This window comes from Eschrichtius robustus, chromosome 5 (genome assembly GCF_028021215.1).
Source record: "Eschrichtius robustus isolate mEscRob2 chromosome 5, mEscRob2.pri, whole genome shotgun sequence".
In the NCBI taxonomy this organism is placed as follows: domain Eukaryota; kingdom Metazoa; phylum Chordata; class Mammalia; order Artiodactyla; family Eschrichtiidae; genus Eschrichtius; species Eschrichtius robustus.
Window position 1 is genome coordinate 44,787,236 of NC_090828.1, and position 26,179 is coordinate 44,813,414.

The 26,179-nt window shown below is 34.9% G+C and overlaps 1 long non-coding RNA gene across 2 annotated transcripts in view; it reads right to left on the bottom strand.

Annotated features, from left to right (window-relative positions):
- Positions 1-26,179, bottom strand: part of LOC137764817 (uncharacterized) — a 159,172-nt gene that overhangs the window by 124,049 nt on the left and 8,944 nt on the right. For both annotated transcript variants that reach the window (XR_011074069.1, XR_011074068.1), the window contains exon 3: positions 3,579-3,652. This is a non-coding gene — a long non-coding RNA (uncharacterized lncRNA). The remainder of the gene's footprint in view (positions 1-3,578; positions 3,653-26,179) is intronic.

A 26,179-nucleotide genomic window follows, 5' to 3' on the forward strand; every position in this document is an offset into this window, starting at 1 on the left:
TGCCAGGAAGGGCCTTGAATCGGACCAAATATGGGCACAAGTGAGGTGATTGGCCAGAGACAACCCAGAAAGCTAACCCCATTATCATAAAACCTGAGACTGTGAGCCACATGGCAGAGCAGTTCTTACCCCGCTGCTCGCTGCTCTCCATCTGGGCGCCCCTTCCCAATAAAGTCTTTTGCTTTGTCAGTACGTGTGTCTCCTCAGACAATTCATTTCTGAGTCTTAGACAAGAGCCCACTCTCACACCCTGGAAGGGGTCCCCTTCCAGTAATATCATCATGAAGACCTGGTTTAAAATGAGTGAAAAATGTTATTTGCTCTTTTACTCTGCTCACTCTTGTCTGTAAACCAGTTCAAACTGGAGAAAAATATATCACTCTAAAATTAATGTAAAAGGTAAACCAAATTGTCACCTTCCTTCCTTGAGACATCTGCTTGCCTAAAGTCCTCCCCAATACTGGAAAGAAATTTTCAACTTTTGCTGTAAAAATCTATATTCCTAAAGCTGAATGTAAATGCCAGAGAGGAATTCTCAAGTCCCCTCTTGTTCAAACACATGCTAAATGAGTGATTAAAGCACAGCTTCGCACTGCTGATGAGAACTTAGAAATCCATATGTTGTTCTGACTCAATTTAATAGATGATTATCAACTGACTACAGATTGGGGATAGGAAGCACTTTTTAACACAATAAATATCCAAAATCTCAATACTGGCCAAAGATTCAAGGTAATCCTGTAGACTATAAACCCTGAAGACAAAGGATAAAAATTTCCTTTCACTAGAGGAATCTAAAACTACCTTACCTGCTACAGATTTTTTTTCCCAAATGGATGAGGTTAGACTTTGATGAGTGTGGCAGGTAGGGGGATTGTGAATATCAGTCTTGTCCTAGGTACCTACGTCTAGCGATATCCTTTACTCTGTCAGCCCTGGACTGAGGTAAACGTCCTAATTTTCACATTTTTAAAATAAAATAATAAACAATATTTAAAGTTCAAATTATTTCTCTAAGCAGCTTCATATGAATGGAAACATGGTATACTGTGTTTGGCAACTAAAGTATCAACTTCTTAGGAAATAAAACTGTTGTCCCTACTTTCAAAAGACTAAAAATCTAGATTTTGAGAACAAATAAATTACAAAATAGTTGTAGTACACAATGTATCTTATTCTTATCAAAGACTATATCAAGTTTTCTTTTAGGTGGAAACTTCAGTCCTGAATTTAAGTATTTATTTGTAAATCTTACTTATTGGTGATAGAGTTTTAGAATCAGAGAGGCCTATTTAACCCCGTCCTTCTCTTTTGGATAGAAAAGTGACAGAGATACATAAATATATACTCTATTAGTAGCAATAAATTAAAATAACTATACAGTGCTTTGATATATATGATCTTGTTCCATCGAATAATCCCGTCAGATGATAACAGTATTCTTTTCCCCATTTTTCAAGTGAGAAACTAAGGATCAAAGGGGATAAATGATTTTTCTACAGTCACTGAACTAGTAAGTACCAGAACCATTGTTTGAACACAGGCCTTATCACTCTAGATCCAGTGTTCTTTGTAGTACACAAAATCATCCTTTTTTGCCATATTTTCTCTTAATGTAGGTTCTCTTAAGGTAAATGTGAGGATTAAGGACTGAAATTCACTACACTTAGTTATGGCACAAAGATTTAGAAAACCATTCCTTCTTTTCAAATATCTTATCCCAAAAGTGACTTTAAAGAACAGGTTCTGTCTTCAACATGGCCAAAATGACTCACCAGGAAACTGTGTTTACATTTCACATTAAGGAATCCAGTTAGGTAATCTTTTCCCATGCTGTGTTAACAACTTTAATACATTCAGAGTTGACTAAAAGAAACAAATAATTTGTCTTTATAACAAAGTATAAATGGGACCATAATTCTGTAAGCAACTCTGTAGAAGAAGGGAAGTGAACCAAGAGTACAGAGATTTGCAGGGACAAACCTTGGGTGAGTCATTTAAACATTTTGTGCTTCATCTGAAAAACAGAGTAATACAATATTCCTGCAAGGATTACATAAAAATGTATGTGATGGCAATTTGTAAGCCATCAAGCATTATCCATAAATGTGAGGCAACGGAGTTACTGATTTGCTCATTGTATTTCCTAATGTAAATACTAATCACAATTCAATCAACATGAATAGTTAAAACTTATTGTAAGCTATAGAAGTTTTACTGAAAGTTGTACATAAATCAAAGAAAACAAGTTTTGAATAATCTTCTAAATAATCACTCTCACTCAATACTTGTAAAAGTTTTACATAAAGAATGACTATAAAATACAAAGTTTACTTTCCAAAACTCATATACACATTCAGTCTTGCTGCCTTATCATCTGAAGTATCTTTACAGGCAATGTATCACCTCCCTTTCCAATACAGAATGCGCTAACAATTTAACTTAATGTTTACATATAAAAGACATTCAAATATTTACTGATTCTAACAGTGATGATAATGTTGGCTATCGATTTTTAAAGAACTAAAATACAATGGATAAGATATAATTAACACAAACTACAATGAAAAAAATTTAATCTTCCTTAAATGATTAAAAAATCGCTTCAAGATCTTGTCTTGCTCTAAGAATCCTCATTATGAATGTAAATTATTGTGTAGTATTTTAGCAATAATCCAGCTATCTAAGCATAGTGGTAAGGAATTTATTTTAAAATTGTTTAGCATAACTTAAATACATGCAATCATATTATTTTCCATATTGTTCATACTATTCTGGATTAATTTTATCAACCTGTAATCTCCTACCATAATTAAAATTAAACCTAATAACATATTCAGTATTTAGAGTTTTTATATCTTTCAAGGAAAACTATTAAGTTAAATATATAGTTATATAAGTTTTAGCTATCTTGTTCAATTTTTACTCCATGATCTTCCATTTATAAATGCTTCCTCTATAGTTCACGTTTCTAATTTTTCTTATACTAAGATCCTCAAGAAACCTATTTTAAAATATCTTCTACTATCTATCCTGTTAAATCCATAGTATTTCCTTCCTTCCTCATCTCCCAATGGTTGGTTTCTATCTCTTTAGTTTACCTCATTAGCTCCTTAAGAGATCATTAATAATCATTTTTATTTGATGCATTTGAACAATGAAAGGGAAAGAAATTATATGCTGCCAAGTTGTGCAGTAAAAATTGATAACCTTCCTAATACTAATCTATATTGGTTAAACTCAAACAAAAATTTTTGATTCATGAAAAAAATAGAAAGAAAGCAAAAGTTGAACACTGAAGTATGGATTTTTTATGGCTGACCAAAAAAGGATAATTCTGAGACTTATTACTTATAGTGTTTATGTCCTACACAAGTTTACTTTAACAGCATATTTATAAGCACTCATACAATCCTTTTAATAGTGACAGTACATACCAGTTGACATATTGAATCCAAAGCTTTAAAGAAAAAATAAAGAAAAGCTCTATGAGAAATTTCTAATTATGCAATTAGTGTAGAAAATATTTTACATTTTGCATTAAAAAAAAGACTTTAAATTAGAAAAGCAGAAATTACCAAGAATTTCATGGTGATTTTCTGAATTCTTCATTTGTAATTGTACCAAACTTCTTAATTCTCATATTAAGCCTCTGAAAGTATATGAATAAAATATTTTATAAATTTAAGAAACTGTAGCATTGGAAATAAAAGATAACTAAAGAAGACAACATATCTAGTAATTTTTCTAGGAAAAATAAGATATCTAATAATTTTGCTCAGGAAAAAACAAAAAATAAGATAATTAAGAACAATATTTAGAGCATCTGGTATCTATATAACTTGTACAGAATAAACAGTTAATAAAGATAGGTGAAATTTTAACATATGAAGATGAATACAATCTCCTAGGTTTCAAAAAATCATAAAGTTGGAAATTTTGCCCTACCAGATATTAAAATTTATATGGCAATAATTATAAAAGTATGGTTCTGATAACAAAATAGACTCATCAATATTAATAACAAAAATAAATAACAATAATAACTCATTTATTGGGCATATACTGTGGGTCAATCATTGTGTTAAATGATACATGTTTAATTCATATTTGTAATTCATTTTAGGACTTATATTTAGTTCTTACAATAAATTTATAAGTATTACCTGCATTTTACAGATGAGAAAAGTGCAGAGGTTAAGCAACTGTCAAGCACACAGAGCTAATATACTTGAGTGTATATAATTGTATATAATAATTTAGCATATGATAAAGGCAGCATTTCAGTTAAATGATGATTTACATGATTTATTTATTAAGTTAACTGGCTAATATTTTAGAAAAAAAAGGTAGATACCCATGTCACTTCTTATACCAAATTAATTTTCGTATGAATTAAAGATTTTTATTAAATTTAAAAAGTACCAGAAGAAAATATAAGTATATATTTATATAATTTTGAACTGTGATTATTTTCTCTGAGAATACTGAGAATAAAAACCTAAGAGAAACTTCTAATATATTTGGTTACATAAAAACCAAAAACATCTACATGGCAAAATATGCCATCACCAAGTTAAATACACATAATGAACCAGCAATATTGTTTTTAATATATAGAACAAAGTCTATTCTCTCCAATATAGGTGTTCTTACAAATAATTAAACTACTGGCACTCTCAATAGAAAAAAAAAATGGTAAAGAACTGAACAGGGCATTACAAGAGAAGAAACAGAATGACCAATTAACATGTGAAAATATTTTTATATTCAGTAGTAAACAATGAAATGCACATTAAAATAATAGGGGGGTATTTTACTTGCCTGATGAGCAAAGATGGCTGGTGTTGGCAAAAGTATGGTAAAATCTCCACTCACAATTATTGCTGATGTGAGAGTTAACTGATACCATCTTTTAGGGGGATAAATGTGTGATGCATAAAATATCTTTTTAAAAGTCATATTCTTAGATCTAATATCTCACATCTTATGAGTTTAGCCTAAGCAAATAAACAAATAGGCATACATTTTTGTAAAAATATGTCTGTGGGTTGAATTATTTAAAATGGGGAGAAATAATTGGAAGCAAACTAAACTGCAACGATTCAATACTGTTTAAGTTCTAGCAAATCTGTATGTATAAGAATGTACTATGCTATGAATAAAACAGTGATTCAAATCTCTATATACTGACATAAAAATGGGTTCAAGATCACTGATAAGAAAAGCAAGATATAGACCAACATGTTTAATACTATCTTAATTTCATGAATACTGTACATGTTCACAGAAAAAAACCTAAAAGGATAGAAATTCAGTCTGGGTGGGAATTTAGATAATTTTTTCCTTTTTTTAACAAAATTTCCTACCTTTTCTAAAATAAATGATAGCAGTGACACAATTCATAAAGTAATCTAAAAAAGTCAACAGGAGGTAAAAAGAGAAAGAATATAGACAATTTTTTAGGATAGCAAGTTATAAAGAAGAAGAGAGAAGGAAGGTAATAACTAAAGGTGTAATATACAAAGAAAACAGAGAGATAGCAGACTCACAGATAATAGGGATGAGAAAGGACAACAGCCAAACAAAGGAAAAGACACATAGTTTGGATCGTAGAAGTAAGATTTCAAAATTATTATAGAAACAGGTTTGAATCTATGGTCAAAGATCTTGACTATGGATCAAAAAAGAGTGGAGGCTGAAAAACATTTTTATCCCATTTCTAATAATACAGTCACCAATTATCTCAATGAAAATAATAATGTGGTGACTTAGGAAACATGAGTTAATATATTTTCCGAGAGTCTATACAAAGAACAGAAAACAAAATGATTAAGCTGACAATACATGAACATACTTTGTATACAACTGCTCATATTTACAGCAATGACATTACTAACCCACAAAAACTGAGTCCTTGAAGTTAGCCCAGAATGAGAACTGCTTATGAAAAATACTTGAGGCAATATAAGAAACTTTTTAGATATGCTTAGAATAAGAAGGTGAACAAAAAAGGCCTATTTGTTTCTAATGATACATAACTCTCAGGAAGTTGACAGAGACAAAATACCACAGATCAGCTTCTGCTTTGCTTCTCTTTTCTTGTTATATAAAAAAATTCAAATTGGTAAAGGTAGAACAAATATGCAAAGCTGACACTGCAGATAGTATGTAGATACATTACAGAATTCTTTAAATTCTTAGAATTAACAGTTGCCAAGTAAAGCCCAATCACCCTGACATGAAATATAAGTGATATTGAAACAATGGCAGCTCAGCCTGATTCTTACACCTCCAGAAGCAGGGTTTTATATATGATAAGCCCAGTTCACTACAAAGAAAAACGAATAAATGGTATCATCTAGAACCGCTGTAGGTTTCATGTTCATAGGTACTTGGGCACAATGCACGGCCTAATTGAGAAGAATAATTAAATCTCTTGGGACCCTACATGACTGAGGTCTAAAGAGAAATCTCCATTTCTCACAGCTAGGGCTAGTTAAAAGTACTGTAAAGAAGCTGGACAGTCATGAAGAAAAATGAGAAAAAAAAATGCTAAAATCTGTTCTTCCTCTGCTAGTAGTTAAAATGTTTTCCCAAAGTAAAGGCACTATATGACATACAGCACTCCACAATTAAACATAGCTAGGGTATGTACCTGACCTTGGATAGAAAGTGGTCCTCAATACTCCATTCCTGTAATCACTTCCTATTTTATCCCCTCCTACTCTGTTGAATCCCATCTCTATCTTAGTCTATTAATGATTCTCTCTTGTAGACAGTATATATACAGGTCTTGCTTTTGTATCCATCCAGCTCATCTGTGTCTTTTGGTTGGAGCATTTAATCCATTTACATTTAAGGTAATTATTATTTTTTAAGATTTTATTTTATTTGGTTGCACCAGTCTTAGTTGCAGCAGGCTGGCTCCTTAGTTGCAGCAGGTGGGCTCCTTAGTTGTGGCATGCAAACTCTTAGTTGTGGCATGCATGTGGGATCTAGTTTGACCAGGGATCGAACCCGGCCCCCTGCGTTGGGAGCGTGGAGTCTTAACTGCTGCACCATCAGGGAAGTCCCTAAGATAATTATTGATATGTATGTTCCTATTGTCATTTTCTCAATTGTTTTGGGTTTGTTTATGTAGGTCTTTTTCTCCTCTTATGTTTCCCGCCTAGAGAAGTCCCTTTAGCATTTCTTGTAAAGCTGGTTTGGTGGTGCTGAATTCTCTTAGCTTTTGTTTGTCTGTAAAACTTTTGACTTCTCTGCCAAATCTGAGTGAGATCCTTGCTGGGTAATCTTGGTTGTAGGTTTTTCCCTTTCATCACTTTAAATATATCCTGCCACTCCCTTCTGGCCTGCAGAGTTTCTGCTGAAAAATCAGCTGATAACCTTATGGGAATTCTCTTGTATGTTACTTGTTGTTTTTTCCCTTGCTGGCATATGGGAGGTGCTATTGAGTGAACAGGCAAGAAGTTACTGACTGGAGGAGGGAGAGGAGGTGGGAGATGGTAGAGCTGAAGGATCATCAGCAACAGGAGATGGAAGGCAAGCTGTAATTTCTCTCATGCCTGACATTGATGGAACACACATCCGCATCTTTGAAAGTTCGCAACTTGAAGGTTCGTATGAAGGGGACTTACTATACAGGAAAAAAACAGTAAAAAACAAACACGTGGAGGCTAAACAATATGTTACTAAACAATCAATGGATCACTGAAGAAATCAAAGAGGAAATCAAAAAATACCTAGGAACAAATGACAATGAAAACACAACAATCCAAAAACCTATGGGATGCAGCAAAAGCAGTTCTAAGAGGGAAGTTTACAGCAATACAATCCTACCTCAAGAAACAAGAAAAATCTCAAATAAACAACCTATCCTTAGACTTAAAGCAACTAGAGAAAGAAGCACAAAGAAAACCCAAAGTTAGTAGGAGGGAAGAAATAATAAAGATCAGAGCAGAAATAAATGAAATAGAAACGAAGAAAACAATAGCAAAGATCAATGAAACTGAAAGCTGTTTCTTTGAGAAGATAAACAAAATTGATAAACCTTTAGCCAGACTCATCAAGAGAAAATGGGAGAGTACTCAAATCAATAAAATCAGAAATGAAAAAAGAGAAGTTACAACAGACACCACAGAAATACAAAGGATGATAAGAGATCAAGCAACTATACGTCAATAAAATGGACAACCTATGGGCTTCCCTCGTGGTGCAGTGGTTAACAATCCACCTGCCAATGCAGGGGACACGGTTCAAGCCCTGGTCCAGGAAGATCCCACATGCTGTGGAGCAAGAAAGCCCGTGTGCCACAACTACTAAGCCTGCGCTCTAGAGCCCATGAGCCGCAACTACTGAGCCCGCGTGCCACAACTACTGAAGTCTGTGTGCCTAGAGCCTGTGCTGTGCAACATGAGAAGCCACTGCAATGAGAAGCCCACACATTGCAACGAAGAGCAGCCCCCACTCACCACAACTAGAGAAAGCCCGCATACAGCAATGAAGACCCAACGCAGCCAAAAATTTTAAAAATTTTTTTAAAAAAAGGACAACCTAGAAGAAATAGACAAATTCTTGGAAAGATACAGCCTTCCAAGACTGAACCAGGAAGAAACAGAAAGTATGAACAGACCAATCACAAGTATGGAAATTAAAACTGTGATTAAAAATCTTCCAACAACGTGCATAAGAGATGTCCTCACCCCTGGGTAATAGGACACATGTTCAGAGCAGCACTGCTATGGACTGAATGTCTGTGTCCCCCTAAATTGGGTTAAATTAGGTTAGGTTGAATCCTAACCCCCAATCTGATGGTGTTAGGCAGTGAGGCCTCTGGGAGGTGATCAGGTCATGAGGGTGGAGCCCTCATGAATGGGATTAGTGCCCTAATAAAAGGGACCCCAAAGAACTTCCTCACCTCACACCATGTGAGGACACAGCAAGAAGACAGCTGTCTATGAACCAGGAAGCAGGCTCTCCCCAGACACCAAATCTGCTAGTGCCTTGTGTTAAGTCCTAGTGTTATTGGACTTCCAGCTTCCAGAACTATTAGCAATAAATTTCTCTATGCCACCCAGTCTGTGGTAGTCTGTGATAGGCAGCCTGAGTGGACTAAAAAACCAGTGCCATTCACCAGAGCACACCCCTGACAGCAACCCAATGCCAACATAGGAACCCGGGTGAATAAACTGTAGAATGTACTCTACAGTTCCATCATACTCCATGGAATATGATGATGCAACCAAGAGAATGAGCAAATGAAAAATATGGATGGGTCTTCACAGTAGAATATGCAGTTTAAAAAGGTACCAGAAATAATATTAAGTAAAAAAATAAAAAATAGGTCCCCAAACACTGTATACAGTATGATACCCTTTGAATACAGTTAAATGCAAATAAAATAAAGATACATTATGGGAATTTGAATAGATACAATAAAACTATACAACATGGAAAGCAAGGTAATATTGAGCATAAGCTTGGAGATGCTATGGTGGGAAGGACTATAACAAATGGTAATTATTGTTAAGGACTTAGCTGTGTTGTGAGTGGTGATTGACAGGTGCTTATTTTGTTGTTAAAAATAACGAATTGAACCAAGTAAATAAAAGCATGCTAAAGCTGGAAAAAAAAACGTCTTCCAACAAACAAAAGTCCAGGGCCAGATGGCTTCACAGGCTAATTCTATAAAACATTTAGAGAAGAGTTAACACCTACCCTTCTGAAACTCTTCCAAAAAACTGTAGAGGAAGGAACACTCCCAAGCTCATTCTACAAGGCCTCTATCAACCTGATACCAAAACCAGACAAAGATATCACAGAAAAAGAAAATTACAGGCCAATATCACTGATGAACATAGATGCGAAAATCCTCAACAAAATTCCAGCAAACCGAATCCAACAACACATTAAAAGGATCACAGGCCCTGATCAAGTGGGATTTATCCCAGGGTTGGAAATATTCTTCAACACATGCAAATCAATCAATGTGATATACCACATTAACAGATTGAAGAATAAAAACCATATAATCATCTCAGTAGACGCAGAAAAAATTTTTGACAAAGTTCAACACCCATTTATGATAAAAAAAAACTCTCCAGAAAGTGGGCATAGAGGGAACCTACCTCAACATTTTAAAGGCCATTTATGACAAACCTACAGCTAACATCATACTCAATGGCAAAAAGCTGAAAGCATTTCCTCTAAGATCAGGAACAAGACAAGGACGTCCACTCTTGCCACTTTTATTCAACAGAGTTTTGGAAGTCCTAGCCACAACTATCAGAGAAGAAAAAGAAATAAAAGGAATCCAAATTGGAAAAGAAGAAGTAAAACTGTCACTGTTTGCAGATGACATGATACTATACATAGAGAATCCTAAAGATGCCACCAGAAAACTACTAGAGCTAATCAATGAATTTGGTAAAGTTGCAGGATACAAAATTAATGCACAGAAATCTCTTGCATTCCTATACACGAACAATGAAAGATCAGAAAGAGAAATTAAGGAAAAAATCACATTTACCATAGCAACAAAAAGAATAAAATACCTAGGAATAAACCTACCTAAGGAGGCAAAAGACCTGCATTCAGAAAACTATAACACACTGATGAAAGAAATCAAAGATGACACAAACAGATGGAGAGATGTACCATGTTCCTGGACTGGAAGAATCAATATTGTGAAAATGACTCTACTACCCAAAGCAATCTACAGATTCAGTGCAATCCCTATCAAATTACCAAGGGCATTTTTCACAGAACTAGAACAAAAAATTTTATTCTTTGTATGGAAACACAAAAGACCCTGAATAGCAAAAGCAATCTTAAGAAAGAAAAACAGAGCTGGAGGAATCAGGCTCCCTGACTTCAGACTACACTACAAAGCTACAGTAATCAAGACAGTATGGTACTGGCACAAAAACAGAAATATGAATCAGTGGAACAGGATAGAAAGTCCAGAGATAAACCCACGACCTATGGCCACCTAATCTATGATAAAGGAGGCAAGAATATACAATGGAGAAAAGACAGTCTCTTCAATAAGTGGTGCTGGGAAAATTGGACAGCTACATGTAAAAGAATGAAACTAGAACACTCCCTAACACCATACACAAAAATAAAACTCAAAATGGCTTAAAGACCTAAATGTAAGGCTGGATACTATAAAACTCTTAGAGGAAAATATAGGCAGAACACTCTTTGACATAAATCACAGCAAAATCTTTTTTGACCCATCGCCTAGAGTAATGAAAATAAAAACAAAAATAAACAAATGGGACTTAATTAAACTTAAAAGCTTTTGCACAGCAAAGGAAACCATAAACAAAATGAAAAGACAACCCTTGGAATGGGAGAAAATATTTGCAAATGAAGCAACTGACAAGGAATCAATCTCCAAAATATTCAAACAGCTCATGGAGCTCAATATCAAAAAACAAACAGCCCAATCAAAAAATGGGCAGAAGACCTATGTAGACATTTCTCCTAAGAAGATACACAGATGGCCAACAAACACATGAAAAGATGCTCAACATCATTAATTATTAGAGAAATGCAAATCAAAACTACAATGAGGTATCACCTCACACCAGTCAGAATGACCATCATTAAAATATCTACAAACAATAAATGCTGGAGAGGGTGTGGAGAAAAGGGAAATCTCCTCCATTGTTGGTGGGAACGTAAATTGGTACAGCCACCATGGAGAACAGTATGGAGGTTCCTTAAAAAACTAAAAACAGAGCTACCATATGACCCAGCAATCCTATTCCTAGGCATATATCTGAAGAAAACCATAATTTGAAAGGATGCATGCACCCTGATGTTCACTGCAGCACTATTTACAAAAGCCCAGACATGGAAGCAACCTAAATGCCCACTGACAGAGGAATGGATAAAGAAGATGTGGTACATACATACAATGGAATATTACTCAGCCATTAAAAAAGGAACGAAATAGTGCCATTTGCAGAGACGTGGATGGACCTAGAGACTGTCATACAGAGTGAAGTAAGTCAGAAAGAGAAAAACAAATATCGTATAATATCACTTATATGTGGAATCTAGAAAAATGGTAGAGAAGAACTTATTTGCAAAGCAGAAATAGAGTCACAAATACAGAGAACAAACTTACAGTTACCAAGGTGGGGAAGGGCAGGGTGGGATGAACTGGGAGACTGGGACTGACATATATACACTACTATGTATAAAATAGATAACTAATGGGAACCTACTGTATAGCACAGGTAACTCTACTCAGTGCTCTGTGGTGACCTAAATGGGAAGGAAAGCTAAAAAAGAGTAGATATATGTATATGTATGACTGACTCACTCTACTGTACAGAAAGAATCTAACATAAGATTGTAAAGCAACTATACTCTGATAAAAATTAATTTAAAAAAAAACAAAGAAAAAGAAAAAATTGATTCTCTTCTGCACCTTTACCCATTCTTCTCTATGACTCTTTCCTAATATATAAATATGTTTAAAGTTTTTTTTCACATGTTAAAAACAAAAATTCTCACTTGGCTTCATATCCCACTTTAGCTAACATACTTTATCTTCATCATGTAACACTTCATGTGTACACTCTTCTTTCTTTTCTCATAAACTTGCCAGCTCACTATAATAGATATGTTTTTTCTACTCTACTGAAAGTGCTCCTGCTAAGATCACCAACAATCTAAACTGCTGAAACTAAAGGATATTTTGCAATCCTTATGTTACTCGACCTCTCTTAAGCATTTAATACTGACTTCTCCCTCCTTCCTGAAATTATCATTTCCCTTGGCTTCTGAGACCACTGTAGTCTCCCCTGACTCTGCAACATCTCTTTGGCTGCCTCTTCTCAATAATCTTTATGGTTTCATTCTATTCCTTAAAATATTAGTGTTGGCTAGGGTTCCATTCTTATTTTCTAAATAAATTTAATTCCAAATTTTCTCCCTCTCAGTATAATCTTTGAATAAATTATCTACACCCAAGGTTTCACTTATACAACTATCACTTCAAGTATGAATTTTCAGCTCTATCCTCTATTCTAAGCCATATGGCTTACTGTATATCTAAATGTAGATTTTCCAGAGGTACTTTAGGCAGGAAAACAAAAATAGAAACAATATAACTTTCAAATTAGTACAGGAGGAAAACAAATGAATAAAAACCTCCCACTGAAACAAGGAAAAGAAACAAAGAACTTCAATTAATCTATAGAAGTTACAGTGAGAGGGAGAGAGAAACAGAAAAAAGCAGGACAAATAGAAAGCACAAAAATAAGATGGGAAAAAACATATAATACCATATATGCTAAATATATCAATAATTACTACCACTGTTAATGGACAAAGTTTTCTAGTTAAAAGAAGATTTTCAGACTTAACAACAACAAAAGTCCAGATAAAAGGATTTTTTAAAGGACACAGAAACGGTCAAAAAAGACGGAAAATGCCCACAAATATTAACAAAATGAAACAAAAAGTTGGCATAGTTATACTAATATCAAATGAAATAAATTTAAAGGCAAAATTTGTTTCTAGCTATAAAGAGTATTATGTAAGACATTAGTCAGCAACATAAAACATTTCTAAACTTGTATGCATCTAATAACATAGCCTCACAATACATACAGTACAAATGGACAGAACCAGAAGGAAAAACATCCACAATCAGTGCAAGATTTTAACAGCCTCCTTCAGTACTCAGTAACTAACAGAATAAACAAACAAACAAAAATTCATGTATGTTTGTGTCAACAACACAATTTAACAAGACTGATCTAATGAAGGGGTGTATGTGTGTGTGTGTGTATAACTCTGCACCCAACAACTGGATACTCCTTTCAAAAACATTTAGAACAGATTTACTTTATAAAGCTATAACAACTAAAAACTATTTACTAACTCTGAGACAAACAGACTAATGAAACAGAATAGGAAATTCAGAAATCAGTGGAGAAAGGATGGACCTCTGTAATAATAAATATCATTAGGATAAATGAAAAATGACAATCCATATGATAACAAGAGAAATATTTGAATATACACAAAATAAACTCTAGATGAATTCAATTCTTAAGTGTTACAATGTTGAACTTTATCTGAGCCTTGTGTTCCCTAAAAGGAGTGATAGCTGAGAAATCCCTTTACCTTTTTGTGTTTCCAGAACTGACTAACTACAGAAGGCCACACTGCCCTCACATATTCTTGCTATGACCCACCTCCACCCTCCCTCAATGATTATCACTTCCTTGCTTACCCGTCTTTATAAAACCCCAAGCCCCCTTCATTTACTTTGAGATGTTCCTCACTAATGAACATTGTTCCTACTGTAAAAGTTTGAATAAAATCATCTTCTTAATTGTCTGGTGCCTCTGACAAATATGAAAAGCAAAGTGGTAAAACTTTTAAAAGAAAACGTGAAAGAAAATCTTGATAACACTGGGGCAGATAAGAATTTCCTAAGTAGCAAAACATGGATAAACCTCAAATATACTGTTCAGTGAAAAAAGTTGCAGAAAAAATCTATGTTTATATATTTTCATAAAGTTTAAAAACAGTGTGTGTGCTCATGTATTATATATAATTAGGGATACAAACCTATGTGACAAAAATATAAAAATATGGACAGGAAGAATACATATCATCTTTAGGATAGCTATTACCTTTTGTGAGAGAGGGAGGGGAATAGGGTGGGAATGGAGGAGTTTAGCTGGAAATATATCTTTCTTTTTAAAAAGATTTACAGCAAAGTTTCAAATAACTTGGGAATTTTGTTAAAATGCAGATTCTGATTCAATAGGATTGAGGGTAGGGGTGGTACTGAGATTCTGCATTTCTAATAAGCTACCAGGTAGGTAATGCTAAAGAAAATATGGCTAACTTTATTAAACCTACGTGGTGAGCACAAAAGAGTCTATTATTTTTTACATGTTAGAAATAATTAATTAACAAATATAAAGTTCAGGAGAATTTCTAGCAACCTCCATAAGGTGCCACCAAGCAGTAGTAAATAATCCCTCTCTTAACTGTACATACAGTTTAAGGCTGCTCTCCTTTTGTGAAACATAAATAATATTTAGAAATATACAAACACATAAAAATAAGGAAAGCATTTGGGATTCTAAGGAAAAAGTCAGAAGAGTAGCTTAAATTCTTATAAAACTATTTTATAGTGAACTATTAATAAAAATTGTACTCTTCTGTCATTTAGTCCCTGAAAGTTGACAAATTTCTCAGTTAATTTAATCCTAACCTCTTCATCTGTCATTGATGAGATACTCCTGAGGGAGACTTTTTGAGGTGTTCGTACACTATTAAAAAAAGAAAAAAAGAATATAATAGCATTAATTCAGATTAACATTTAGAATATAATAATTCAGATTAATATTTAGAGGAACATAAATAAACGACCTCACACACACAAAGAGCAAACTCTGCTTCATGAATGGATATTAGCAAGTTTACATTAATTATACAATCGTTAAGCATAGAATATAATAAGGTCTATGAAGGCCAGGACTTTGGTGTGCTTTGTTCTCTGCTATTGTGTCAGCATCTAGAATGCTCCTGGTATACAAAAGCCCTCAACAAACACCTGTCAAATGAATAAGTAAAATTTCATTTAGTGACTTCAATACACCAGGATGTTATAAGACATATAAAGATAAAAACAAAAGATGGCCTTACCCTCCAGGGTGTCAAAATCTAACAAGGAACATAGACACATAGACTTAATATATTATACATTACAATATTATATGTGAAATATATAGTATTATATAGAAATCTATTTATATAGTTTTATATAGTAGAAAAAAGTATGGTCATGGGAAAATGAAGGAAAGATAGTATTCAGAGAGAGGATCTATATATAAAAAAGTATATAATGTGAAAAATAAATGAGATAGCATGGATGGTAAAAGTATATACAGTTGCTATTAAAACACATCAAGGAGTGAGTGTTCAATTTGCTCAGGGAGACCAAAAATTAATTCTCAAGAATTAACATCAATTCTGAGTCTTGAAGGATAAGAATAAGTAAAAGTTTGATGGGTGGCCTTGGATTGACGTTTGGTAGAGCAGGAATTAGGTAGCAGGAAATTGGAGACGTATTCCAAAGAGAGGAATATATAGAGAAGCAGGAAAAACAGGTTTATTCTGGAAAGCTTCAAGTAATTTAGCACTTCAAAGTTCAGGGTATTAGAGAAAAAATGATTGGAAATGAGGCTGAAAAGAGATACAGAGGCCAGACTATGAAGTATTTGATATATCATGCTAAGAAATTTGACTTGTAACTGATTATAATCAAGCGAGTGATTTGATTAGATTTCTGTTTGAGAAAGATTCTTTGGTAGCAACATGAAATATGGACAAGAAGTGGCTAGGACTAGAGGAAAAGAGATTAGAAGTTTTTTAAAATGGTTGAGGCCAAAAGTGATTAGAGCTTGAACTAGGGCGGTGGCCTTGGAGGCTGAGAAGACAAAAGAGACTCAGGAGATTTTAGGAAGTAGAACTGACAAGATCATCAGGGAGGTGTCAAAATGGCTCTCATAACCCTGACTTGGGAGATTGCGTGGAATGTGTAATAGTGATTACATGTATATAGATGCACATGTTTGTGGAGATGCCTTTTTTTAAAGCAGTCCTCATTTTAATTTCAAGTCACCTATAAGCTGTACTTACAATTCAGGCAACACCTAGTTCTCTGAGTTAATTTATATGTGTGTGTGTGTGTGTATATATATTTATATATAGATAGATAGATAGGTAGGTAGATAAATACACACATATATATGGTTTAGAATAGAATCTAGCAAATAGTAAGTTTTAAATGAATATTAGCTATTTTATTATTACCCTGAACCATCGAAGAGCTTTAGTCCCTATTCTAACTTTTCTATTTCATTCCATTCTGAGTTCTAAAGAGGATATGGTAAAATCTCTGGGAAACATATAACTTTCAAATTCTTCAACACTGTCAGCCACTTAAAGCTTTTGTTGAAATAAAGATGATCTGTTTATTCAAAACAAGGAGAAGCTGGAATAGGAGCTTTCATTAATTACTTATATGCCCCAGGAAATATATAAAACTTACCCACCCCAAGTAGGTCTTACAATAACAAGAGTTTGGGATCTACCTTAGAAAGATACTTTGTGTCATTGACAGTTGATGTAACCTGTTTCTAAAATGGAGTTGTGAGTGAGAGAAGAATTTGAGAAGAAAAGGAGAAAGAAATGTAATAAATTTCCAGAGTTGCTTGGGTTGGACCTTCAAAATGTTCTCATTATTTTCTTTGAAGAACTATAAATAATCAGACCAAAAATATCCGTATTCTAAAACAAACTTCAAAGAAAATATAAATTATTTTTAACTATGCAGGGGCTCTCTTTCATTAGCTTAATAAAAAGTTAACTATAAATTCATAGTATTATTGTCAGTATCTAATCATTAAGATGGCATCTGAATAGATACTGTTATGATGAGTAACTTACCAAAAATGATATACATTTGTTATACTTAGGTGCACAGACCGAGCATTTTTAAAATGCTGTATTTTTTTTTAATGTAAAATTTCCTTCAGAAATAGATGAAAAGATATAAGGGATGGGCACTAATAATTGCTGAGTATCTACTATGTGGTAGGCATTGTACTAGATGCTTTACATTTCCTCTCACTTAATCTTTACAAATCTCTGCAAAGTAAATATTACCTCTATACAACACAGAGGAAGCACATAGAAGTTAAACAGTCTATAGTAACATAGCTAGTAATGAACAGAGCTGGAATTCAATCCTGAAGCTGTCCAACTCCAAGGCCCACAGCCTTACATTATACTGTATTATTGATTCATAAATATAGAACATATGTGCCTTATATTTGAATAAAAGTTATAAATTTAAAAGCAATTTATATATTTCACTGACATTATCATGTACTTCTTTTGAACTACCATCTTCACTTATAGTTTCTGTTTCTTCTTCCTTTAAGGAAAAGAAAAATGTAGTATTAGGGGTAGTCTTAAAATGTATATAAGAGTAGGTAGGGGCTTCCCTGGTGGCACAGTGGTTGAGAATCTGCCTGCCAATGCAGGGGACACGGGTTCGAGCCCTGGTCTGGGAAGATCCCACATGCCGCGGAGCAACTGGGCCCGTGAGCCACAATTACTGAGCCTGCGCATCTGGAGCCTGTGCTCCACAACAAGAGAGGCCGCGATAGTGAGAGGCCCGAGCACCGCGATGAAGAGTGGCCCCCGCTTGCCACAACTAGAAAAAGCCCTCGTACAGAGATGAAGACCCAACACAGCCATAAATAAATAAATTAATAATTTAAAAAAAAAGAGTAGGTAGTTTCCCCAAAAAATGTATATCCCTAAACTGCCTGAAATTCAATCAATTAGAGATTAATTCAGGGCAACTAATTCCTTTTAAAATCCAAATATCCAAGTCACTCACATTATAGTTTTTCCCCCTTCATGCATCTTTATATCATTCACATTGATATACTTTTTCAATCTAATTCCTTTTCCTTTAACACTTAGCCAGGATCAACCAAATTAAGGGAAAAGGAAGTATATTTGGTGGTTGGGAAAGAGAGAAAAAACAAGAGGTTATCTGGAAATATTTAGGCCCATGTGGAATGCAGGAGAAAGTACAGGGACAGCAGTTAAGTATAAGGAACATACAATACCTACAAAGAAGGATAACAAAATATGCATTTTCCCCCAGGCTAAACATCAGAATATTTGCTGTTATGAAAATCAAGATAAAATTAAATAAATTTAAAGCATCTTTTTGTCCATGTGCACCATAAACTCAACATTCTTGTTAAGTATGGTTTTGTCATCCTCCAAAGTCACTAACATATTTTACTGGCAAATATTAGAACTAGAAAATGGAAAATAAAAATATATGCTTTAAAATTTTACTTTGATTGAGTTTAAGTTTAGAAATAATATATTTTTACACCTCAAGAATGTCAAATTCTTCTTCAAGTTCTCCTAAAGAAACTTCTTCTTCTTCTATGTTGAATGAACATAACGAACATGAGATGACTAAGACATTTAGACATAACATAAATGGAAATTTAGCAGTTTGACTTTTTTTTTCAACTGACCTCCCCATCTCTATTCTTACTCATTTCAATTCATTTTCAACACAATTTTAAACTAATATTCCTAAAGTACAGCTCTGATTATTTTATTTTCCTGCTCAAAAGCTTTCAGCTGCTCTTACCAAAGTTGAACATCTTTAGCCTTATATTCAGGGCCCCTCAAAATCTGTTTCCAAATGAACTTTTAATTTTATTTCCCATGACTCTCCTTTGCATGGGGAGTAAGACTAGTATTGGTTTGTCAATATCAGCAGATTTGAAATTGAAGGGAAAGAGAGCTAAATAAAATGCCATCATTCAAATTTACAGAAGACTGTAGATTCCCTTCTAGGTTAGGCACAACTCTAGGTGATATAGATAAACAGGTAAAACTAACCCCAAGAAAGTCACAATACTTAGTGACTTTAATACTAAGTATACCAAGCATTGACTATACACAAGTGGTAGGGTACAGGAGTTATGTCACTGTTTCGGGGGAAAAAAAAAAAGGAGATTTTGGCCAGCTGAAGGATGTCCAGACAGTGGGAATAATTATTAGTGCATTGTCCCATAAAGTATGAGTGAGGAGGAGAAAACGAGGGAAGAACTTTTGTGGTGATCAAACAACAGAGTTTCCCCCAACTCTAGGGCTTCTTCCTTTCTTCCTTTTGACTCTGCCTGTAGCTCTCCACTCAGATTAGTTTCATTTTGTCTTTTCTGTATTCTTCCACTTTCTCTTTCCTTTACTATTTAATTTGAATATTTTTTTCTGCGTTAATGGTTTTGATCTCATTCCATTTGTTCTTCAACTGTAACCCACTGAAAATCCTTTTTGGAAATAAATGGTGTTCAAGTCCACCTTTTCTTTCCTCTTGCAGAGACTTCTTTTTTCCCCTCATAAGTGTTGTTCTCTTAGTTGACTGAAATTCAGTACTGAGATTTTTTTTTTAATTTATTTTATTTTATTTTTTTAATTTCTTGGCCATGCCGCATGGCTTGTGGGATCTCAGTTCCCAACCAGGAATTGAACCCAGGCCCTCACTGGTGAAAGTGTGGAGTCCTAACCACTGGATCACTAGGGAATTCCTAGTACTGAGATTTTTAATATTAATTTTAATGTTTAATATTCAGTATTTTACATTTGAGTCTAAATTTTCTAAATTTCAATTGGTTCTTTTGATTAAGAAAGTTTTTAAATGTGGTTTTTAAATTTAAAAAATATAAATCACATTATAGGGAAAGCATAAACCTTTCTGACATTTGAAATAAAATATTATGAAAGAGAGGCAATTCAAGGAGAGATGCCAAAATCTTTCACATTAGGAAAAGGAGACTAATTTAGGCATAAGAAACAATTTAGGAGGAAAACTAAAAGTAGAAGCAGGATTATACAAATAAAATTGAATTGGTATGGTTAGTAGAAGAAGGAGAACATATGAAGTGATATGAAAAGAAATGGATCTAAAATTGATGCAGGAGCCTCAAGTATCGTTGAAGGACTGAGCTTTGGTTCTTGGTTCTAATTCAAAAAAGAAGATTTTATTTGGGGATGCCCAAAAGATGTGGATGTCAATTCTACCTGTAGATGATATAAGCAAAATAGTTTAAAAAAAAAGCTATGAATATTCATTCTAAGGGGCACTATGATGTTCAGAGAGATTACACTGAATATTTGTTCATAATTGTATTACAATGTGGAAAAAATTATTTTTATCTACCCTTAAGCTGGTGCAAAGTTCATTTATCTTTCAAAGACTCTCAGTATAAGTATCCGATGTTAGAAGTGTTTATTCTGTTTTAATAAGACATGAGTGGTCATACTAATTTTTATTTTTAAAAGCATCTAAAGTCATTTTTGCTCTATTTCCTAATGTATAAAGGATACATTTATATGGCAAACAGGTTCATTTTCTGAGAGAGTTACTTTTATTGCACCATCACTCTTTCACCAGTGCTCCTTCTACATAACGTAGCCTTCCCTAGTGGTACTATAATTTATGCACAGACTCAAATTGAGTCGGCTGTAATGCCTAAGATGCACTGATCATCTATCCATCTGTCTGTCTGTCTATCTATGTACATAATTAGGCATTAAGTTCAGTTGAGTCTATTTCCATTTATCTTTTTTCCTCCTTTTAATTTCCAAGGTCATTGCCTTAATTCATGCATTATTTGTGTTCTGACTACAGCAACAGGCCTCTAACTGAACTTGACTTTCTCTCTCATACAAAGAATGTCATACCTGGCTGCCACAGTTAATCTTTCTAAGTCATAATTCTAACATGTTTCATCTCTACTATCTCTATCCTTTTCTACCCTATGTCTAAAATATCTTCTTTGATTTCTAATTAAAGAACATGCATTTTATTTGGAACTCTCTGGGCTTCCTAGATCTGGATGTCTATTTCTTCCCCAAGTTAGGGAAGTTTTCAGCCATTATTCCTCCCAATAAGATTTTTGTCCCTTTCTCTCTCTCTTCTTCTGGGAGCTCTATGAGAATGATAGTCCATTTCATGTTGTCCCATAAGTCCCTTAAACTATCTTCACATTTTTTCATTCTTTTTTCTTTTCACTGCTGTGATTAGGTAAGTTCCACTGTCTCGTCTTCAAGTTGACTGATCCTTTCTTTGCTTCACCTAGGCTCCTGTTGAACCCCTCTCGTGTATTTTTCAGCTCAGTTATTGTATTCTTCAGCTCTGTGACTTCTATTTGATACTTCCTTACATTTTCCATCTCTTTGTTGAGGTTCTCACTGTGTTCATCCACTCTGTCCTTCTTTTCCCCAGTTCAGTGAGCATCTTTATGACCACTACTTTGAATTCTTTAACAGGCAAATTACTTATCTCTGTTTCATTAAGGTTTTTTTCTGAGACTCACCTTGTTCTTTCATTTGGAACATATTCCTCTGCTTCTTCATTTTGCGTGACTCTCTGTGTTGGTTTCTGTACAGTAGATGAAACAACCACCTCTCCCAGTCTTGAAGGAGTAGCTTCATGTAAATGAATACTTTTGTTCAGCCCTGTCCCAACTCTTGGTTGACTCTCAACCCTTTGTGTTTGTCCAAGCAGCCTATTATGTTTTTAATAGCTCCTAGTTGTTGAGGATATGCCAAGACCTGTCAGTGTCCCTAGGGGAGGATCTCAGCACCTAGATTCAGGCTGACTGGAAGCCAGACAGTCAGGCAGCAACTTTTAAAAGTATGCAAATATATATTGTCCTGAGGGGCCACAAGTCTAAGCCCTACCAGCCACCAGAGCCAGATGATCTGGAGGTGGTCCCTGGGCAGCAATCACAAAAATTGGAGATCCAGACAAATGCATAAACTACTTTCTGGGAGACACTGGTGAGTGGGAACAAGGCAGCAGGGGAGTGTCAAGACAGCATCCACAGCCTATGTTCCTTGAGAGCAGCTCTGTAGGCCAATAAATGTGTGCCAAACCTGAGGTCTGCCCCTCAGTATGAAGCTCCAGTAAAAGCAAAGTGCCCTCCTTTACAGAAAGACTGGGGGTGTATGCCTCAGTCTGCTGTCTGTGCAGTGTCCTGGTGGTGGTAGCCTGCCAAGAACCATTCCTCTGATTGCCGCAGTCTTGTGGGACCCTAAAATGCCAGGCTTTCTGGCCACCAGAGCCAGCGATCAAGGGGTGTCTCCCAAGCCATCAGCCACAAAAACTGGGCACCAGACATTTGTAAAGCTCCCCTCCAGGCAACGCTGTGCTCTGGAGCTTGGCAGAGGGTGAGTGTGAAGATAGCATCCACCCTTCGAGGTCTCTGAGAAGGATTACAGTCAGCCCCTAGATGTGTGTTTAATTAGAAGCCTGCCCCGATCCCCTCCCACCTACCCCACCCAGCCATAGTTATGATATTTAGCTAATAGATCTCCTTCACAGAAAGACCTAGCTCTGGGTCTGTAGCCTCTTGAAGTGCCCTGAGATGATAGCTGTTTAAGAACTCTCCCTCCATTGGTTACAGTCTTGTGGGACCTGTGAGTATAAGCCCCACTGGCCACCAGAGCCAGGCAATGTAGAGATGTCTCCTGGTAGGAGTCATAAAAATCAGGACACCAGACAGGGGTATGAGCTCCTTTTTGAGTGACACCATTAATTACAGTCCCATGTGTCTAGAAATGCAAGCTCCCCTGGCCTCCAGAGCCAGGTGATCAGGAGGCATGCCCTGCATGGCAGCTGCCAAAAATCAGGGCACCAGACATGTGTAAAGGCTTTTTTCCTGGGAGATACTGGCTCTGTGAAGCATGGCAAAGGGAGAACATGAAGATGGTGCCCGCAAGTCTCCAGCCGGGAAGAGTGTTCCAGCAGGCTCATAGAAGTGTATGTTAAATTAGATGCCTGCCCCTTAGGCCAAGGTTTTAATATAAGCAGGTGAGCCTCCTTCACTTTAAGTCTAGGCACAATCAGCTAGCTTCCTCTGAGCTGGGCCCTGGGGTGGTGAATCTGTGTTCATGAGCCTTTTAAGAGCTGTTTCTCAGATCACTACCATCATGTGGGTCTCGGGATGTGAGCCCTGTTGATTTTCAAAATTAGATGTTATGGGGGGTCATCTCTCAAGCACATGTCTTAAAAACTGGGGAACTCCATTTGGGGTTGAACCCTTTGCTCCTCAGAGAGAAGCTGTGGGTTTTGAGTTCCCTCCAGTTGTGGGTCATCACACAGGGGGTGAGATTGACAGCAAGATTGTGTCCCAGCCTCTCCAACCCATTTTGATGTGGTGTTCTTCTTGTCTGCCTGGTGCAGAGTTGTCACTCAGTCAGTCTTTAGGGTTTTTTAAAGAGGAAATCATTCCATATGTAGCTGTAGACTCAGTGTGTCCATGGGAGGAGGTGAGTTCAGTATCTTCCTATATCATCACCATCTTGAACTGGCCAGTTAAGTGAACCCAAAGAGACCACACAAAGACACATAATTGAAATATCAAAAATCAAAGACATGGAGAAACATTAAAAGAAGTGAGAGAAAAATGACTTGCTACATACAAGGGAACCCTCATAAGACTATTAGCAGATTTTTCAGCACAAACATTGCTGGTCAGAGGGAGTGGCATAATATATTCAAAGTGCTGAAAGAAAAAAATTCCAACCAAGAATACTATACCTGACAAAGTTATCATTCAGAATTTAAGGAGAGATACAGAGTTTTCCAGAGAACCAAAGCTAAAGGAGTTCATCACCACTAAACTGGCTTTACAAGAAATGTTAAAGGGACTTTTTAAGTTGAAAAGAAAGGGTGCTAATTAGTAACAAAAACACATATTAAAGAATAAATCTCACTGAAAAGTAAATATTCAGTAAAGGTAGTAAATTAAGTACTTATAAAGCTACTATGAAGTTTAAAAGACAAAAGTAGTAAAGCTATGATTACAATAATTAGTTAAGGGATACACAAGATAAAAAGATATAAAATGTGACTTTAAAAACATAAAACGTAGAGGTGGGGGAACAGTAACAACTTTGAGCTTCAGAATCAGATCAAATTTCAGTTGTTATCAACTTAAAATAGACTGTTATAGATATAAGTTGTTATATGTAAGCCTTATGGGAACCAAAAAGCAAAAACCTATAGTAAACACACACACAAAAAAGAAAGGAATATAAGCATACCACTAAAGAAAGTCATTAAACCACAAAGGAAAAGTAAGAGAAGAAGGGAACAGAGAGGAACTACAAAAACAGTTAGAAAACAATAAACAAAATGGCAATAAGCACAGATCTATCAATAATTACTCTGAATATAAATGGACTAAATTCTCTAATTAAAGACACAGATTGGATGAGTGGATAAAAAAACAAGACCCATTCATATGCTGCCTACAGAGACACACTTCAGATGTAAGGACACTTGCAGACTAAAAAGGAAGGGATGGAAAAAGATATTCCATGCAAGTGGAAACCAAAAGAAAGCTGGGGTAGCTATTCTTAAATCAGTTAAAATAGACTTTAAAACAAATACTGTAATAAGAGATTAAGAAGAGCATTACATAATGATAAAGGGAGTGATCCAACAAGAGGATATAACATATGCAAATAGTTATGCATCCAACGTAGTGGCACCTAAATATATAAAGCATATATTAAAAGACCTAAAGGGGGAAATTGATAGTGATACAATAATAGTAGGGGACTTTAATACCCCACTTACACCAATGGATAGATCATCCAGACAGAAAATTAAAAAGAAAACATTGGCCTTAAACAACATGTTAGACAAGTTATTAACAGATATTTACAAAGCATTCCATCTAAAAGCAACAGAATACACATTTTTCTCAAGTGCACAAAACAGCTCATATGTTAGGTCACAAAACATGTCTTAACAAATTTAAGAGGACTAATTATACCAAGCATGTTTTCTAACCATATGGTATGAAACTAAAAATTAATGGCACAAAGAAAACTGGAAAATTCACATTAAACACATTAACAACATTAAATATTAAATACATTAAACAACATTATACTGAATAACTAAGGGATCAAGGAAAAAATCAAAAGAGAAATCAAAAAATACTCTGATACAAATGGAAATGGAAATGTAACATACCAAATTTTATGGGATGCAACAGAAGCAGTTCTAAGAGGGAAGTTCATAGTGATAAATGCCTACCTCAAGGAATAGGAAAAGTCTCAAGTAAACAACCTAACGTTATACCTTAAAGAACTAGAAAAAGGAGAACAAATGAAGCCCAAAGTTAGTAGAAGGAAGAAAATAACAAAGATAAGAGCAGAAATCAATGAAATAGAGACTAAAAAGACAGTAGAAAAGATCGATGAAATTAAGAGCTAATTCTTGGGAAAAAAAACCCAAAATTGATAAAACTTTTGCTAGACTTACCAAGAAAAAAAAGAGTGCCCAAATATGACTATGAACAATTATATGCCAACTAACTGGACAACCTAGAAGAAACGGATAAATTCCCCAAATCATATAATCTTCCAAGACTGAATCGGAAAAAAAAAAAAAATCTGAACAGACTAATTACCAATAATGAAACTGAATCAGTAATCAAAAACTCCATCAAATAAAAGTCCAGGACTAGACAGCTTCACAGGTAAATTCTGCCAAACAGTTAAA